The following is a 19,095-nucleotide window of genomic DNA, read 5'->3' on the forward strand; positions in this document are numbered from 1 at the left end:
TATGTACTCTTCTAAGGCACAAATAGAAAGTAGCCTGACTCAAAGGCAGTTCATTGAATAGAACTGAGTTTCCTTAGGCCAACAAGCTTCCTAAAATCTCCTAGATTCATTAGATTCATTAGGTTCTCAGAATAATCTGATGCTTATAGCTATGGGACAGGTCTTTGGGCTGTCAGAAACTTTGGTGCCTGTTCCTCTGCAAACTAGAAATGCATCAATTCCCCAAATCAGCAGAAGCAACGAAAGAACCCTGATTAATGTTTATTGAAGGTAATTTCCTTATATTCCAAAATTTCTAACCTACTCAGTAGAGAGTAAACTCTTACCTTTACAAGTAACATTCAAAGTAGGTGACCACCCTGACAGTAGTGTTTATAGTTGTGGGCAGTCCTTGTGGTCTCTGCCTCTCTCTCTCTCTCTCTCTCTCTCTCTCTCTCTCTCTCTCTCTCTCTCTCTCTCTCATGCGTGTGTGTGTGAAATGGACCTGTCTGTCTTCGGATCCTGTGTATTTCCCTTCCCAGTGCACTCTTCCTGGCATTTCTCCACCCTTACCTCGAACTGCTTCTGTGTCTGGGCAGGTGCAGTGATTATCTGCCTGGTAAATCTGGGGAGATTAACTGCTCCCAAACATTTCACTGTCATTCTTGTGGGCACAAGCTTGCCCACAGGATGCACACACTTGGCTGCAGGCACAGGATGAGGAAGTCTCCTAACTCTGAGGTTTAGCTAGCAGACCCATATATTTTATCTTGACCTCTGTCAGTAATAAAAACGAATATTCTTGACTCAGTCCTTATTCTGCTTTATCTTACAAGTTGGCCAAAACCCAGGCTAGAAAGACAGATACTGTTCAGGGAACAAGAACTGTCAGAGACCCCAACACTATATACTAGTAACTTGTCATTCAGTTGTACCTCTAATTCCCACTCCCCAGCTTTCCCATTGAGAGCATATTCTTTTTTTTTTTTAACTTGTGTCCAGGAGTTTTATTTATAGCTGCCATTCTAAAAATACTACTGTTAGAAAGTATCTTTCATTATAATTTCAGGATATAAAAAGGCATATAAAAGTTATAATCCTATATATCTGAGAAAAATTCTGAATTAAAAAAAATGGTAGTTTTCCATTCCCATTTTGATATAAAACAGCAGCTTCTAGAATGGCCAACTGTCACTGCCTGAGTGGGGAGGCACGTGGGAGACCAGCAGATGCCCACAGGGAATCTCCCTCCACTGCTTCTGAAGCCAGGGGGCAACAGGAGGAAACACAGCTGACCATGATCCAAGCCACATACAGCACAGGAGTCAGGGTGTACAACTGGGGCCCCAGCTGGTTCTAGGGACCAGTGCAGCCTGAGAAGGTGCTTCCCCTGTGTCGTGTTGGGGCAGCCACCAGTCACATCTGCTGAGTGGTTTGGGTCCTTAGTTTACCTACTGGGACAGGACAACTCTATTTCTTATTGGCAATCCTCCTTTTCCTCATTGCCAACATATCATAGAAAGGATCCCTACTGATGCTTGCTTTGATGGATTTCATCCACTCCTCCTTCTCCTCAGGGCTTGGGGCAGAGATGTGATACACCACGTGATTTCCCTCCACCACTGGCCATCAGCCTCTGTCTTGCAGGCTTTGATGACCTGCCCTTTGTGGCTGGGATTGTAAAGCTCAAAGCAGTTAGGTTTCTGTGGGTCTTCCACCTCTCTGATGCTGAGGTTTTCCAGTGGGATGATACCTCCAGGCTCCTTGTCTGTGGTGTACTCAAAGTAGTAGAGGCAGTTGTTGGTCAGGATGAACCAGCGCCACTTCCAGGTCTTCACATGCCCTCCCAGCTTCAGGAGCCAGCCTTCCTGGTCCGGGTTAAAGAACGTGTGTGTCAGGTCGTTCCCATCATCCTCTGGGATTTTAAATGGTTCATTCTTAATACTTTCCTATAAGTTCCTCAGCAGCTCCTCAGGGAGGTCTCCCCCCTCATTGATGCCATGGTTCATGGTGATGAACTACTCCACAGTGGTCTTGTCACGTACGTTGTGGTTGTGCAGGCTGGTGTTGAGCATGATGATGGTGAACGACAACACATAACATGTGTCTGTAGACTGGAAGACACCCAGGTTGCACAGGCAGTAGCGTGAAGCAAAGGTCTCCATCATTCGATCTATCTTCTGAGCCTCTCCAGGCAATCTGAAGCGCCATAGAAATTGCCTTAAGGCTTGTACGAAGTTGAGATCAGCAAACTCATGGAGTTCGACAAAAGCTTGAAGAACTTTGATATTAAATTCATCCCTCTCACCCAGGTAGTCCCCACTGACAGTCTTATTTAGGCCTTCTCCTTTATAGAGGAACTGGGCAACATCTTCTGGGGAACTCTGTAGCAGGTCATTTTCTATTAGAAACTGAATTCCCTTTTTGGGGTCCATGTTGAATTTCTTTCTTCCCATGGCTATTTGCTTGTTCCTCTGAGTAGTTTTGATTTACATTCTACCTCTCCTCCACTGAAGTTAGGTTATCGATCTCTGTCATCACTTCTGCAATTTCGTATTTCAGCCTCTCAATGTCATCAATAAGTTCCTTTTTTCTTCGACGAATGTCCAAAAGTTCTTCTCTCTCTTCTAATGAGAGGCCTTCAGGCAATGGAGCTCTGCCACAGGTGATGAAGTGATAGGGTGCAGCTTGGTGGGGAGCACTTGCCTAGCATGCAGAAGGCCGCCACTGCCCTCGCCGCTGTCTTCGTCCATCTTGAAGCCACTCTCGCTTCCCGAGAGCCGGGGCCGGCGGGCAAGGAGCCAGGTCGGGGGGCGCCATCCGAGGCGAGACGCGCGGGTGACCGGTCGGCTCCTCAGCTCGCGGCCCCTGAAAGCATATTCTTTATGAGTAGATCATCGGCATGCTCAGTAAAGGGGTTGGAGGTATAGTTCAGCAGCAGAACACATGCTTAGCATGTACGAGACACTACGTTTAGTCCCCAGCATGTACACACACACACACACACACACACACACACACACACAGAATGCCCAATAAAAACTTTTATTGCCTTTTAATGCCCTTTTTAAAATTCCTTTTTTGGGGCCAGGGATTTAGCTCAGTGGTTTTGCTACCTGCTGTGCAAGCGCAAGGACCAATTTCGATCCCCGGTACAAAAAAAAAAAAAATTCCTTATTTTCTACATTCCTTTTATATGTTGGCTTGCTATTTTGCCAGCTCCCTACCCCTAAAAGTTGTCTACATACATTAGGCAACAACTTGGCTCACTCTCTCCATGTGGACTCTACCTTGGAAACACAGATCAGCTAGCAGTAAAAGCTGACAGAAAACACTTCGATTCTACTCTAATCCAAGCTCCCATTACCTTTCATGTAAATATTGCATGTGGGTCTCCCCACTTCTATTCTTACCAGCCTCTACCCATTTATTTTCCACAACAAAAAAAATCCTTTCATATTACATTACATCCTACTTCAAACTTTACCATTTTCTTTCTTTCTTTTTGGTACCGGGGATTGAACTCAGGACCTTGCACTCGTGAAGCAAGCATACCATTTTATTTCTAATAACATCCAAGTTCACCATATGGGCTTCTGCTTCATTTGGTTCTATCTCATGTCTCACTCCCCCTGAATTTTTACTCCTATTCACCTGTATTGGTCATTCTTTGATTCTTTTTACATATGATGGGTTCCTTTTTCATCATTTTGGACTCATATTAAAAGTCTCCTCCTTAGAGGGATCTTCTCTTATGACCAACCCCAGTTATGCAACTATCATTGTATGTATTTGTTTTCTTCTTAGCACTTTACATTATGGAATTGCCCATATGTTTTTTTGTTAACGTTGTTATTTATTCTATCCTCCACTTGACTTAAACTCTATAAGTATAAGAAATTATCTGTTTTATTCACCAATATTCCTAGTTAGGTTCCTAACAGTGTCAGGCACATAGAAAACCATCAGTAAGTATTTATTAAAGGAAAAAGTAAATGAATGAATAGTGTATCATTTTTTACTCAGAGGGTCTACCTACCTCCTAAAATTGACATTTTTATTGTGATTTCCAAGACATGTACATGTTCTAAAGAAACATTCCAAAAGTCTTTCCCTGGAGTATACTGGTGTAATTCTAAATCACTCCCTTTATCTGGCCTTCAGGTCTTCTAGTTGACTTCCTAATCAGTATAGATCCTTTTTATGGAATCCATAATGGTTATAAATGTGTGCCACTCAGTGCCTTAGCTGACTGATCCTTTACTCTGCATGGATAGCAAAGATACCAGTAACTGATCAACCAAAGATATGAAGTCCAACAGAAATAATGTTTAATGCGTCAGGCTGGCATAGGGAAAACAATTATCTTTTCAAACATAGAGGCCATGTAAAAAAAGTAGTAGTTGGACATAGACCTATTATGTGAATTACTCAGATATATATCTTTTTATAAGTACCACCAATACTGAAATCTAAGAAACCTTAGTTTCTACATCTGTAGTTTCTACATCTTAGTTTCTACATTCTACATCTGTATAATCTTTATATTCCTCTAAATTTATCTGCATCTTCATGTGAGTGTTTCAATGCACTGTACTTACTCAATTTATATTCATAAGTATCTCTTCTTGTGATGTCCTTAAGATCAGCACTGTCTATCACTGTCTTTTTTTACTCCTTTATTCTATCTTCATCCAAGATTTCTGTTTATTCATTTCCAGCTGCAACTATGTATCCTTTCACTCTTTCCCCCTTAATGGAATCCAGCTGACCAAGACCATGAAATGAGGGAAGAAATTTTCATAAACTCTTGACGTGGCCTAATAATCTATAAAGATTTATCACATTGTACTGCTGCACTTACATTATTACTGTCTGCCACTGGATAATCCAGGAAATAGACTTCCTTGCTTTACTCTCCTGAGCTAGCTTTTTCTCCAGCTGTCTGTTCATGGCCTTCTACTGTGTGTGTATGTGTAAATGTCCTCTTACATGTTTGATGTCTTAACTAAATCAGTGATATTAAATTGTTGCCAAATTTTCCCTCTTTCAATTTGAGGACCTAATTTTCAATGTGGACAATCCTCACTTATCTACAGCAAGTTTTTGTTCTCTTCCACTCTGACCGTCTGAGATGTGTGCTTCGTATGTTTCCAAGTGATTATCAAATGTTTAGAGAGTGGTCCCAAGTCCCCTGTTCTGAGGAAATGTTCATGCTTGCCCTTAGGTATCACTGATGCAGTACTGCTGAGATGGAAGGGAAGCAACAACTCTTGCTGATAAGATCTGAATTCCCAATTCCCTCTAAAATCCTTTCCTTGATGAGTCATATATGCCTGGGCCACCCGGGACTCTCCCCATTTCACCTGTTTTTGCCTTCTCCAGCTTACGGGTAGGTCTACTGCTCTGCCATTCCCCCTCTTGCATGCAGGTGCCTTCCCTTTCTTGGTTTCTTGACTGAAGTAGTAAGTCTATGACCTACTTTCATCAAGACCACTGGGTGGATGATTTGAAATACAGAGCCCTGATCTTCTGTCCTGGTTGTCCTAAAAACTCCATATTTTAACAGTTTCCAAATGATACCCATATACATTCTCACCATGTGCCAAACATTGTTCTAAGCGCTTTGCCCACAATTAACTTAATCTTCACAACAACCATTATTATTACTCACCTCATTTTACAGAAAAGAAAATTGAGGTCAAGGTCACACAGCTACTAATGGCTAGAACCAGAGTTCAAACTGGAGTAGATCTTCACTCCAAACGTTTACATAGTATGTACTCCAGGCTGACGCTGAGCTCGGTATGTAGCCCAGGCTGGCCTTGAACTTGCCACCCTTCTCACTTAGCCTCCTGAGTGCTGGGACTACAGGGATATACTGGCACTCCCAGCCAGAAGTAAAACACTTTCCAATGCCTGGACACCACAACACAGGGGCAAATTTCCTCAGTGGTGTCATCTGACTCCCGATGACTAAACGTCACTTGGTCCTTGAGGGCTGAGTTCCACTGGGAAATAGACATTCCAATGCTAGCTGGTGCTTCAGGTGAGAGTGAGCTTACCACACACACAGTGTGCTGCAGAAGTAGGCCTCTGTGGTGAATACAGTTCTCTAAGATCTACTTTGGCATTTGGGTCCACGTAGCAATTTCATTTTCTTTCCCATATGTTTCATACCGTTACTGATCCACAATGCCTTCTGCCCAAAAACAGATGGCTAAACTCTCCTGGGGAAATAATCTTCATTTGTAACTAGAAATATTTTCCCATAATCAGAATTAGCAACTCCACTACCTAAAGATAAATTTTTTTCTGAGTATATTTTAAAATATATAATCAATTCAAATGTATGAAATATTATTCTTATTAATTAAGAACCTAAGAGGTCTCCCTATTTATAGCTCCCTTTGCAGTGTGTGTCAACTGATGATAAAAATCTGGGAGAAAAGAAGTCCGAAGTTTAAATAGGCTGAAGCTGTAGCTCAATGGCACAGTGAATGCCTAACATGTATAAAGGTCTGGGTTCAAGCTCCAGCATCGCAGCAACAACAACAAAAGCTTAAATAAATAATGACATGAAAGGTCTATTAAGTATGCATACAAGTCACCTAAGTAAAAAGGTAAAGATGAATCATCACCTTCATGAGTTTTTTTTTTAAATATGGCATCTGGCACTTCAAAATTCTTTCTGCTTTTAAGTGATATAAATAGGACACACATGTGTAAATACCGAATAGTTTCTCTGGTGTGAGAAACTGAAAGTGTAAATAAGGACTAAATGTATAATAGGTAATGTGAAATAGGAAGAAAAGGGGCAAAGGGGAAGGAAGTCGGAGGGCTAGGGGAAAGGACAGAAGGGAATGGGATTAATATGAGAAAATGGAAAAATAGGAACAAAATCTTTGTAAATAGGGAGGACTGGAGGGGTTGAAGGGAGGGCTGGGCAAGGATGAAAAATAAGAACCAAGAGAGACTATGTAAAGGTGCAAATTTCCAATGATGAATGTCATTATATTGTATACCTAAAATGTACCAATGATTAGAACGAAAAATTGATAATGTAAAATAGGAAGAAAAGGTCCAAAGGGGTAGGGGTAGTGGGAGGGGCAGGGGAAAGGAAAGAAGGGAAAGGAAAAAATGATGAGAAATGGAAAAAATGGAAATAAAGTCTTTGTAAATAGGGAAGGGTGGAGGGCATAAAGGGAGGGCTAGGAATGGGGAAAAAATAAGAACCAAGATGCATTATATAAAGGTACAATTTCCAATGAGAAATGTAATTGTGTTGTATACCTACAATGTACCAATAAAATAATTTAATACAAAAAAAAAATTCTTTCTGGAAGATTTTTGGATTTTAAATCATTTGGCAAAAGTATAAGCAATCTTTGCCCTGCAGGCTGTATGCTCCCAACCTAAACTTGAAATGCAGCTTAGGATCCAATTTTAGGAACCCTTTAATCCTAATTATGGAGAAATAAATTTCACCTAGAAAAATTCAGCTCAGCCTTAACTGACCATAACTGATCAGGCCTTGCTGACAGGGAAGGGCCAAGTAAGTGCAGGAGGCTGACCTGAGGTGTGCTTGATCCTTGGGGTGGAGGCGGAGATAACTGGAAAAATCCAGTCTGGGCAGATCTGGGGCATTCATAAGGGACCATGTTTCAAACAGAAGCTGAAGCAGTTTCTCTGAGAGCAACAGCTATGAGTCTTTCCACTTCCCTGGTTAAGAATGTAACACAACTGGGGAGGTAGCTCAGTGATACAGCACATCCCTAGCAGGCAGTGCCCTGGGTTCAATTCCCAGCAAAGATGATCCATAAGCCCATAATATTCCCTAAGCATTATTATAATAATGCTATCTTCTATCACTTATCATAGAATTCATTTATTTTAACATAAAATTATAATTTAAATGAAATAATGCAATATTAAGAAGCACTAGGGGCAAACCAACTCCTGCAAGGTCCTTTGAGAAAATTAAAAATAAACCAATTGTAGCCAGGTGTGGTGGCACACGCCTGTAATCCCAGCACTTGGGAGGCTCAGGCAGGAATTCCAATTGCCGCTAGTTCAAGGCCAGCCTGGGCTACATGGTGAGTTCAGGGCCAGCCTGAACTACAAAGGGAGACCCTGCCTCAAAAAAACAAACAAACAAACAAACAAAAAATAAACCAACTGTAAAAGTCTCTTGCTCGATATTAATGTATTCAAAGCTCAGCATTATAATTAGGTACTTTGATTATGCAACTTCTGAAAATTTATCTCCTCCAAAGAAAACTCTTCAAATGAAGGAAAAATCATTTTCCAAAAAGGTTTCAAATACTGTATTCTAACATAATAATAATACGTACACTAACTTAAGAGAAAATAAAAAAGCTCAAAAGCTTTTTATCTTCTTGAACTACCTTTAACCATACATGTTCTAACATATTGACCTTCCAAATTATGTTTAATGTAAGTGTTCAAGCCAATTTTTTAAGTCCCCTTGGGAATGGTAATCACAAGAGATGCAGAAATATACCCACCTTACCCAGGAGAGTTCATTTGAGCTTAGGCAGCAGCCAATGTGGTCTCCCTTAGCCACTGTCAATTAATTTCCAAATACCTAGCAGGTGAACAATGGTTCAAAAGAACAGCTGTAAGAACTGGCCACAGCACAAATAATAACAGACAAAAACAGAAGAGGGACAACCAAAGAGAAGAAAGGGACAGGCAGGGGAGGAGAAGGGTAGAATAAAGATATGCCATGTACAGGAACCTAGTGACCTTGATGAATGGTAACATTATATGCCATCAGAATGAGCTCAGATTAATGATATGGACAAGATGAAAGTGTAGAAAGGGGAATCAGAGGAGGAGGAGGGAGCAGGAAAGAGGGGGAGGGGATTAAAAAAAGAAACCAGTTGTATTATGTACATGTACTCATTCCCCAAGACGACTGCAAACTGCAGGTACGGCAAACATGTACAAATAAAACGAAATAAAATGAAACTGCAGCTGAGACAGTAGAGTCCTCTAGATGACGGGGAAGGACTGAGCCACTGTCCCTAACCCCTGAGGCCACCACCAAAGCAAAATAATGCACATCAAAAGAACTATAATCCATGTCCTCTGAGAGACAAAGCAGTACTGCATCCATGAAATAAGAACAGAATTTGCCCATAAAAGGAACAAGAGAATAAGAGCTTGCAGAAAATAAAATAGGGGATGAAAGAAAAAGTTGAGGAATTCTCACAGAAAATGAGACAAAAAGATAAAAATCATGAACAATAAAAAGACTAAGAAAATTAGACACTCCATCTAGAAAATTAAACATCTGGCTATGAGAACTTTCAGAAGGAGAAATGAACAAGGAGTATAAAATTATCCAAAAAAATACATTTTTTTTCCTAAAACTCTGAAGACTCAGACTGCATAGACTCGATGAGAATCCAGCACAGTGAATGAAAGGCACACTGGAGGTCTGTTTTGGACAGAGGAAGTGTAGGTGGCCTGTTACAACTACCACTTGGATACATGTAAGAGTCCAGAAATCAGGAGGGAAAAGTCAGAGTAGGAGATGTAAGTTGGGAGCCACTGGCATATAAAAGTATTCCCATCCAAAACTGAGAAAATAGCTATGAAGAGTTAGAAAAATGGGAAGGGCAGAGAAGAAACAGAGCACAGGAGAGAAGGGAAGAGGTTAGGGTTCAGAGAAGAGATAAGAAGGAAAAGGAACAGTCATCAGCTGAGGCAGGATATGCTCGGGAGACCAGAGGAGAAAGGGGACCATCGTCCTCTGGAAGATGGGTGTGGTCACCTGTGTCACAGGCTCTTAGGGGAGGGACACTGGGGTGTAATAGTACCCCTTATCAACAGCTTCACTTTCCATGTGTTTGTTACCCACAGGCAACCACAATCTGAAAATATTAAGTGGCAAACCCCAAAAATAAACAATTCATAAGGTATGTAATTTTTTTTTTTAGAGACAGGTTCTTGCTATATATTTCAGACTAGCATTGAACTCACTATGTAGCCCAGGCTGGCCTCAAACTCATGGCAATTCCTCTGCCTCAGCCTCCCGAGTGCTGGGATTACAGGCCTAGGCCACCATGCTTGGCTTCATAAGTTTTAAATAACTTTTATTACAGCATACTGTCATAGTTGCTCTATGTCATTGTCTGTTATTAATCTCTTCCAGTGCCACCTTTATAAATTAATCTTTGTCATAAGTATATATGTATAGAAAAAATAATACTGTTGTTCCCATCTACAAGTTCCACATCCATGGTTTCGTCTATGGTTTCATGGATCCATTGTGAATCAAAACACTAAAAATGAAAATACCATTTGACCCAGCTGTATCTCTCCTGGGTATATTTGCAAAAAAAAAAAAAATTAAAGACATCACACTATAGTTTTTCATGCATACTCATTTTTATAGCGGCACAATTCACAGTAGCTAAGGTCTGGAAATAGCCTAGATGACTGTCAACAAATGAGTGGATAAAGAAAATATGATATATCAGCTACATAGAAAAATGAAATCATGTTATTTGTAGAAAAATACATAGAACTCAAGATCATCCTGCTAAGTGAAATAGGCCAGACTCAGAAAGTTAAATATTGCATTTTTTTTTACAGGAGACATCTAAAATATAAACAAATGAATTAATAAAATAAAGGAGAGATGGGCCGGGGATTTAGCTCAGTGGTTTTGCCTCCTGCTGTGCAAGCACAAGGACCCGAGTTCGATCCCCGGTACTAAATAAATAAATAAATAAAAATAAAGGAGAGATGATAAGAGAGTAAAAGGTAGACTCTTAGAAATGAAAAAGTAGACAAGTAGGAGAGGAGAGGAGAGGAAAAGAGGGTAAAGGGACTGAAAATGATCAAGACATGTTATAAACATGTATTGTTTCCCCAAAATTAATCTCTATTCTGTATTCTCCACTAAAAAAAAAAGAAAAATATTTAGGAAAAATACTGTGTATATGCTAAATGCAAACAGATTTTTTCCTTGTCATTATTGTCTAAATAATAGAAGAACAATTTACAGCCATTTATACTCTATAACAAGTAATCTAAAGATATTTACAATATACAGGAAGATGTGCCTAGGATCTATGCAAATGCAACCCCATTTTATTACAAAGGACTTCAGCAACCATAGATTTTGGTATGGGGGGGGCATCCTAGAACAAATACCCCTGAGGAAAGCAAGGGACAACTACAGATGAACTCATAGAGAGTTGGTGCCATCATGGTTTCAAGCAACCAAGGGACATTTAGGAACATCCTCCCCAAGGGTAAGGGCAAGGGGTATGGGAGGTGGGGGGCTCATCGCAGGACTCAGTAAGATGGAGAGCACTGGTGACCATGATAAGGACTGTGTATCTCTCAGAAGCATCGGCGAATTGAAAGATTAGGGTCAGTGTAAGTGGGATGATGTGAGATGTAAAATGCTGATCATTTAAATGTCAAGTACTGTAAAACATTTCAACATTAAAATAATTATGGACACTTTATAAAGTGTAACACAGTTGTTGAGATAAATCAGGAGACTGCTTCCATATGCTCCCACTCCCCCAACCCTGACAGAAGCACTTTGCCCAGTGCCTAGGGCTGTCCATGAATACATGAATAGTTCTAGAGCTGGGACTGTAACTCAGTGGTAGTGAATGTGCTTAGTGTGAACAAGGCCCTGGGTTTGATCCTCAACACCAGAAAAAAAAAAAAAAATTACAGCAGTTTGTGAGAAGCCCCACCCAAAACACAGGAACAGTGGCAAACAGCACCCCCTACTGAGCTAACTTTTAAAGACACCTCTGAAAATCCTGTCCTGGAGACAAGATTGATGGGTGCACCAGGAGCATATGTGGTGAATCTTCAGGGCACACTGATTGGTCCTGCTTACGCACAGTGTTGATCTCCAGTCACCTCCTGTTACTGTCAGCTGTGTTAATATTCCACTACATATTTGGGGGAATTGTCCACTATATCTTTCTGAGGACTAACGTGAAGGAGCTAAGGATGTGTCATCTGAAAATACGCCAAGTTGATAAATTCAAAATGAAATCATGTAAGGAGCTGACATTTCAAAAAGAGTCATTTGGCTGGTCTTTTCCTACAGAAAGCATAAAGATTATTTAGGGAGGGATGGCCTTCATGTGTCAAGGCAAGAAAATACACTTGGTCACCAGAGACTCGTAATTGGGCCTGCAAAGAACCAGGATACGCAGACTCATTCAGAGTAATACTTACTCTCCACTAACTTCTGCACTCCTCCTTTATCTCACAGTAACAGCTTGAGAACTTACTACCCTGGTTCATTGACCAGTCCCATCATTTCTTCACAGTTCCATTGTTGTTTGTCTAAAAAATCTAAAAGCATCATATTTGGGTCATTTCCTCAGACTTCACTCTTTCATAAGGTCCTTATCTATATATAAATTAATAAAACTCATTTGTTTTCTCTTATTAGCTTGCTTTCATATTAATTTGGTTCCTCGGTACATCCAAAGTCCACATAAGAACTAAGGGCAGGGGTGAAAGAGGATCTGTCTACCTACTACAGATGTCTACACTAACTGAGCTGCATGGCTGTTTCCCAGCAGGGCACACACCAGTCCCAAGTGGAAGGATTGGATTACATCAGTGGCTCTTAACTCCCCTGTTATCTCAGGTACCATGTCAGGAGGATCAAGGATATGAATGGGAGAAGAAACTAAAATCTGGCTTTCTTCAACCTGATACACACTTCTGCTTTTTATGTTTTATGTTTGGGGTACTTACAATATTTTATTGAGTAAAAACCATATTGTGTTAACAGTTTGTAAGCCACTCATTCCTAGTAACTCTGGTAGAAAAGGATTCCATGAGTAAGTGTGAAAGGTCTTGCTGACTCTTACTCCTGCTACTGCATCTGAGTGCCCTGCAGACAGCTGGATGTACAAGTCAGGATCTCTCCAGGGACAGCGGGGTCTCATAAAGAGAGCACTGGGGGTTACAATAAACTCGCAACGGCAGTGTGTCTCACCATGTGGTGCCTTTTACTAACGGATGGCACAAGTCTCTAAAAGCAATTCTAGGAGGGGCCAAAATAGCCCAGGGAAAGTAACCAGGCACTTGATGTCCTAGTAGGGCTATGTATCCTTTAGAAAGCTTCCCTGAATATTATTCCATTTGAGTGGGCTTTTGGCGAGCGTTTGGCTCCCTATAGATATGTGGTCCATTAAGGGAGAGTTTCTTCCCACTTTGACAAAAATCAATCCTGCCAACATATATGGAAATCTTTAGACAATCATGAGAACCCAAATTCTTATCCCATAATGCTTGCCTGCAGTACTATTGGCCTGGAAGGTTCTCTGAGCCCATGTTACCAGCTCCTCAACTGGTAAACAGAAAAAAAGAACAGTACCTCAGTGAAGTACTTTCATTTTAACTTTAGCATGTAGGGTAATTAAATGAACTTTGGAGCATGTAGGGTAATTAAATGAATTAACCTGCTTGCTTATTGTATATAAGCCAATTAAATATTGGGGGATATTTACTGAAATTAATATATAAAATAGGTGTGGTCCCTGCTCTGCTAGAGCTCATATTCAAGTAAAATGGGAATTAAACCAACCATCCCAAAATAAATATATAATTATAGATTATGAGAAATCATGACAGAGTGAGCTAATTTAAACTCTGAAGGTGTGTGAAAGTTTAGACTGAGACATAAATAATGGCTTTTCAGATAGAGTGGAGGATTAAGGTTATTCCAGGCAGGACCCATAGGTAAGACATCCCTGGGGCAAAAGAGAGAGGACAAGGAGACTGAAGGGGAGAATTCTCAAGAATCAGCCAAAGAAGCCAAAAAAATGAAGACCTTACAAGATATGGTAGAGATTTCTGATTTTTACCTAAGATAGGTATTATAAACAAAAAGGTGGCATGGTTTGAGCACTGTTTCTAAAATTTTTTAAGTATTATGAGGGGATTATTTCAACAGTCCTATTGAAATAAAATTGATGTTCCATGCAATTCACACCTTTTAAGCACAGTTTGATAAGTTTTAGTAAACTTATACAGTTGTCAGCCATCACTACAACACCAAAAACAGCCCACTCGTGCCAATTTGCACCTATTTGTTCCCTCCCTCAGCGCAAGGCAACCACTAACCTGACTTCTGTCTCCATATGCCATGGTTTGGATGGGATTCATCCCACAGAAGTTTACATGCTGCAGGTTTGGTCCCTGGTGTGGGTGTGCTGAGGTGGTGGACCCTCTAAGAGGTAGGGCCCGCTAGATGGTGAATGAGTCACAAGGGCACAGCCCCCATGAATGGGTTCATGCTGTCTCTTGGGAGTGGGTCAGGCCTGTAGAAGTTAGTGCCCATAATAAGAAGTTGTCACAAACAGAGCAAGCCTGGTCAACCCCAGAGTCTGTCCGACTCTGTGATCCTCCCTTTTCTGCACACCCCCTCCCCACTGTGATGCCCTGTGCCATGAAGTCCTCACTACAGTGAACCAGATACTGGTTCTTGAACCACCGTGCTCTTGAACCTCTAGGACTGTGAGCTAAATAAGCTTCTTTGTTAAAATAATGTACCCAGTCTCTGGCATTTTAATACAGGAACAGAAAACAGGTACTTTTTCCTTTTCCAGAAATTTCATACAAATGGAGTCATGTCCTGTGTAGACTTCTATATCTGGCTTGTTTGACAGAGCACGATGTTTTTGAGGATTGTCAACGCTGAGTGTATGAGAAGGCTATTCTGGTTTTTACTGCTGAATATCACCCTATGTTAAGCATATAACACATGTTTATCCATTCACCAGTTGGTGGACATTTGGATTGCTTCCAGATTTTAGCTATTATGAATGAGGTTGTTATGAACACTCATCTATAAGTCCTTGTGTGGACATATGCTTCTCTGGGTAAATTCCTAATAGTCACTTCCTAGGCCCTACAGTAAGGTCCTGTTAACTCTGTAAGAAATTGTCAAATAGTTCTCTCAAGGGGCTGCATGGTTTTATATTTCCTCCAGAAATGTATAAGGCATCCTGTTTCTCTACATCCTCACCAAGACTTGCTTTTAATCTGTTTTATCTGCTGTTATCTATTTTGAATTTATTTTTGTCATGCTAGTGGGTATGCAATAGTATTTCCTTGTGATTTCATGTTTTGTTGCTGAATTTTGGGGGATTTTTTTTGGTTTTTTTGTTTGTTTGAGATAAAAATCTCACTACGTAGTCCAGGCTGGCCTTGAACTTGCTATGTAGCCCAGGCTGGCCTTTACTTCACAATCCTCCTGCCTCAGCCTCTGAAGTTTTGGGATTATAAGTATGCACCACACTGTCCAGCTTCTGTGTGAATTTTTTAATTTGCATTTTTCTAATAATTAAAAGTATTGAACATCTTTCCTTTTGATGAGCTCATTTAGCATGTGTATATTGTTTGGTGAATAATCTGTGCAAATATTGCCCATACTTGTATTTATTGTTTGGTTGGTTGGCTAGATGGTTTTATTTTTCCAAGAAAAGATCTCACTATACAAGGTATGATCAAAATATACAATGAATGTTTAAATTTTTTAAATTTATTACAATAAGAGATACATTGCCATCAATCTCCTTCACAATACTCTCTCATTTTGTATACACTTATCCCATCATTCTTGCCACTTTCTGAAGCAGTTCTGGAAGCCTTCTTTCCTGAATATCTTAACAAGGTATGATTAAAAATATGGTGAGCCTGAAATACACAGTGAGACCCTGTCTCAAAACAAAACAAAAACTAAGAAGCATTTGCATAGTAAAAGAAACAATTCTCAGGGCCAAAATCCTGACATGATAACACACACCTATAATCCCAGGAACTTAGGAGGCTGAGGAAGGAGGGTCAAGAAGTTTGGGCAATTTAGCATTCTGGGCAATTTAGCAAGAACCTGTCTCAAAATTTAAAATAAATAAATAATAAATAAAAGGGCAGGGAATGTAGCTCCATGGTAGAGTACTTGCCCACATACATGAGGCCATGGTTTCAATCTCCAGTACCACACACACAAAAAAAAAGGATAACCTACAGATATAAAAATGGCCAATAGCTATATGAACAAATGCTAAAAACCATTAATCATCCAGGAAAAGCAAACCAAAATCACAATGATATATCACCTTACAGTTAGAATAGTTATTATGATAAAGGCAAAAAAAATACTAGCAAAGATGCAGAGAAAGGGAAGCTCTTATACACTGTTAGTGGGAATGCAAATTAGTACAGCCATTGTGAAAAACAGTATGGAGAGTTCCTTAAAAAATTAAATAGAACTACCATATGATCCTGCAATCCTACTGAGTGTATGTCCAAAGGAAAAGAAACCATGTATCAAAGAGATAAACTGCATGTGCATGTTTATTGCAGCACTATTCACAATGGCCAATTCCCAGCCGGCCAAGAGAGGGAATTAACAGCTGAATGGATAAGGAAAACATACTATATACATACAGTGGGATGTTATTTGACTGTAAAAAAAAATCCTATCACCTGCAGCAACATAAATGAAATTGGAAGTCATTCAGTGAAACAAGCCAGACAAAAAAGGTAATCATATGTTTTCACTCATTTAAAGAAACTAAAATGTCTGTCTCATATAAGAACTGAGAGGAGGCTGGATCCCCAATGGGGGCGGGGGGTTGTTGAGGTGGTGGAACTAGGGACTGGGAATGGAAAGGGGAGATGGAAAGAAATTTGGTAAGGGGCTCCAAAACACAGTCAGATAGGAGGAATTAGTTCTATTTTGTTTTGTTTTTTTATGGCACAGTAAGGTTAACTATGGTCTACAGCAATCTACAAGATATTTCAAAATAACTAGAAGAATACAAAATTTCCCAATACATAGAAATGATTAAAGTTGAGAAAATGAAAGTACTTATTGCCCTAATTTGATTATTATATATTATATGCAGGTATTGAATTATCATACCGTACCCTATAAATTTGCATATATAATGTTTCAATAAATACAAATAAAAGTTATGCAAGTTGTAAAGCTATTGCCCCACTATAGACAAAAAGATGTTGGTTTATAAGTGGGGACAGTTAAGGTAGATATGAACTGACAGATTTTGTATATATTTTGAAGGTCAAACTTATAGATCTTTGTGATGAATTAGATGTATAATATGAAGGAGGACTCAAAGATACTTTTGGTTTGCTAGAATGAAAAAACATTGGATAGAAGGGAGACAAGAAGAAAATCAGATTTTACAGTGGGAATATCAAAAATTCGACTTAGGAAGAGAAAGAAGGGAAGGGAGGAATACATTTGAAATCTTTGTGAGACAACCAAATGCAGCTATCTAGTAACTAGTTGGAAATGGAAATAAGTATAAAGCTCATCATCAAACAAAAAATTATATACATTACATATATATATAGTACATACAAATAATTATATAAGATAGATTCCCAGAAGAGTGATGGTTAAGTCAATAGATAAAATGTTTACAGAAATCATCAAACTACCCATGAAAATTTATACTTTGTCTTTTCAATATCCTTTACCTCATACTCTTACCAAATATATCTAGTATCAATCTTCTTTATGGGCACTTATATAATTTCAATGTCCTAAAACACAATTCACCCATAAATGTGTAGAACAGAATGTAATTCTGATTCACATTATTCTGATTCCGGTTTGTGCAACAATAGTCTATTTGTGTTTCATTTTTTGTGGTTTCAGAATTTCTACTGTTTTGATCTTTTAATAATTATTATTAATGATTATAGGAGCTCAATGTGCTTTGTGAATATTAATCTTCACCTGAAATATATAATTTTTTTCTCCCGGATCATCCCTTACCTTTGATTTATTATAATTTTCACCATGAAAACATTTTCAGTTTCATTAGAGCACATCTATTCATGTTTCTTTGTGGCTTCTAGGTTTGGTGTCTTTCTTGTACCTTCCTCCTTCCAAAAATTACTAAGGTAAGCTTTGTTTTACCTCAGCTCATTACAGTATTATTTTTATGTTTTAGCCTCTAAACAATTTGAAATTTATGTAATGTACACTGTGAGATAGGAATTAACCTTTTCCTTTTTCTAAATAACTCATTTTCTCAATTGCATTTATCAGATATCCTATCACTCCCCCCACTGATTTGAAATGTCATCTTTAATACACTTTCTTTCCTTTTTTTTTTTGTACTGGGGATCGAACTCAGGACCTTGCACTTGTGAGGCAGGTGGCAGCACCACTGAGCTAAATCCCCGGCCCTGGAGTTCCTGATAATAAAATCATAGTATCAGCATATGTGTGCATATATTTTTAACAGGAGATCATGCATCCTGCTTAGAGATATATGATGTTAAACCATTATGGAACAGTTACTTCAAAAGTAGAGAGTATAAACTATATCGCCTTACACTTTACCTTTGACTAAATTAAAAATTGACTCTGGGGCCAGGGATTTAGCTCAGCAGTGCCGCCACCTGCCTCAAAAGCACAAGGTCCTGAGTTTGATCTCCAGTACCAAAAAAAAAAAAAAAAAAAAAAAAAATTTGATTGACTCAGATTTTCATGATGCTCTTAAAGCACTGATTCTACAGTAGCTTCAGTACCCCTGGGGCTATAAAAAGCTAAACAGCTACGTTCAGAATAAACTCCTGCCACAAAGGTAAATGCCAAGGAAAGATCAATCGAAGCTGTAAATAATTTTATGTTGTTTCTAAGAGATTTTGTCACAAGGTGATAAATGAGTAAGACAATGTTCAATAGTGAAAGATCAGTCCCTAAATCTGTCTTGCTTGTCCTGTAAACTATTTACCTGAGAGAGCACAACTGGAATTTGTCCAAGAGGAAGCTTACTAGCAAGCATTTCAGACTTAATAGCCAGTGAACTAAAGGTCTAGGATCAGTGGGGAATAGAGCAGTGACTTTTAAAAAATGGAAGAGACCATAATATAAATCCCATCAGATGGGATCCTCTTAATGGACTTAAAACACAAGCAAGTGCTAAAATTAGAAACCTTTCTGCCACAAGCCTTGAGTGTCCTAGAGACCGGAAATTTCCACCATACACTTTGTTTACTGGGGCTATGCTATGTGAGAGAATGTTCTCAGACTCATGCAGACAA

General features: G+C 39.4%; 1 pseudogene; it reads right to left on the bottom strand.

The window, feature by feature from the left end:
- Window positions 1–93: 93 nt before the first annotated feature.
- Window positions 94–2,919, bottom strand: LOC101709036 (cytohesin-3 pseudogene; annotated as a pseudogene).
- Between the last annotated feature and the right edge of the window lie 16,176 nt (window positions 2,920–19,095).

This window comes from Heterocephalus glaber, unplaced genomic scaffold (assembly GCF_053883595.1).
Source record: "Heterocephalus glaber isolate CG9 unplaced genomic scaffold, H.glaber_assembly_v1.0 deba00001600, whole genome shotgun sequence".
In the NCBI taxonomy this organism is placed as follows: Eukaryota; Metazoa; Chordata; class Mammalia; order Rodentia; family Bathyergidae; genus Heterocephalus; species Heterocephalus glaber.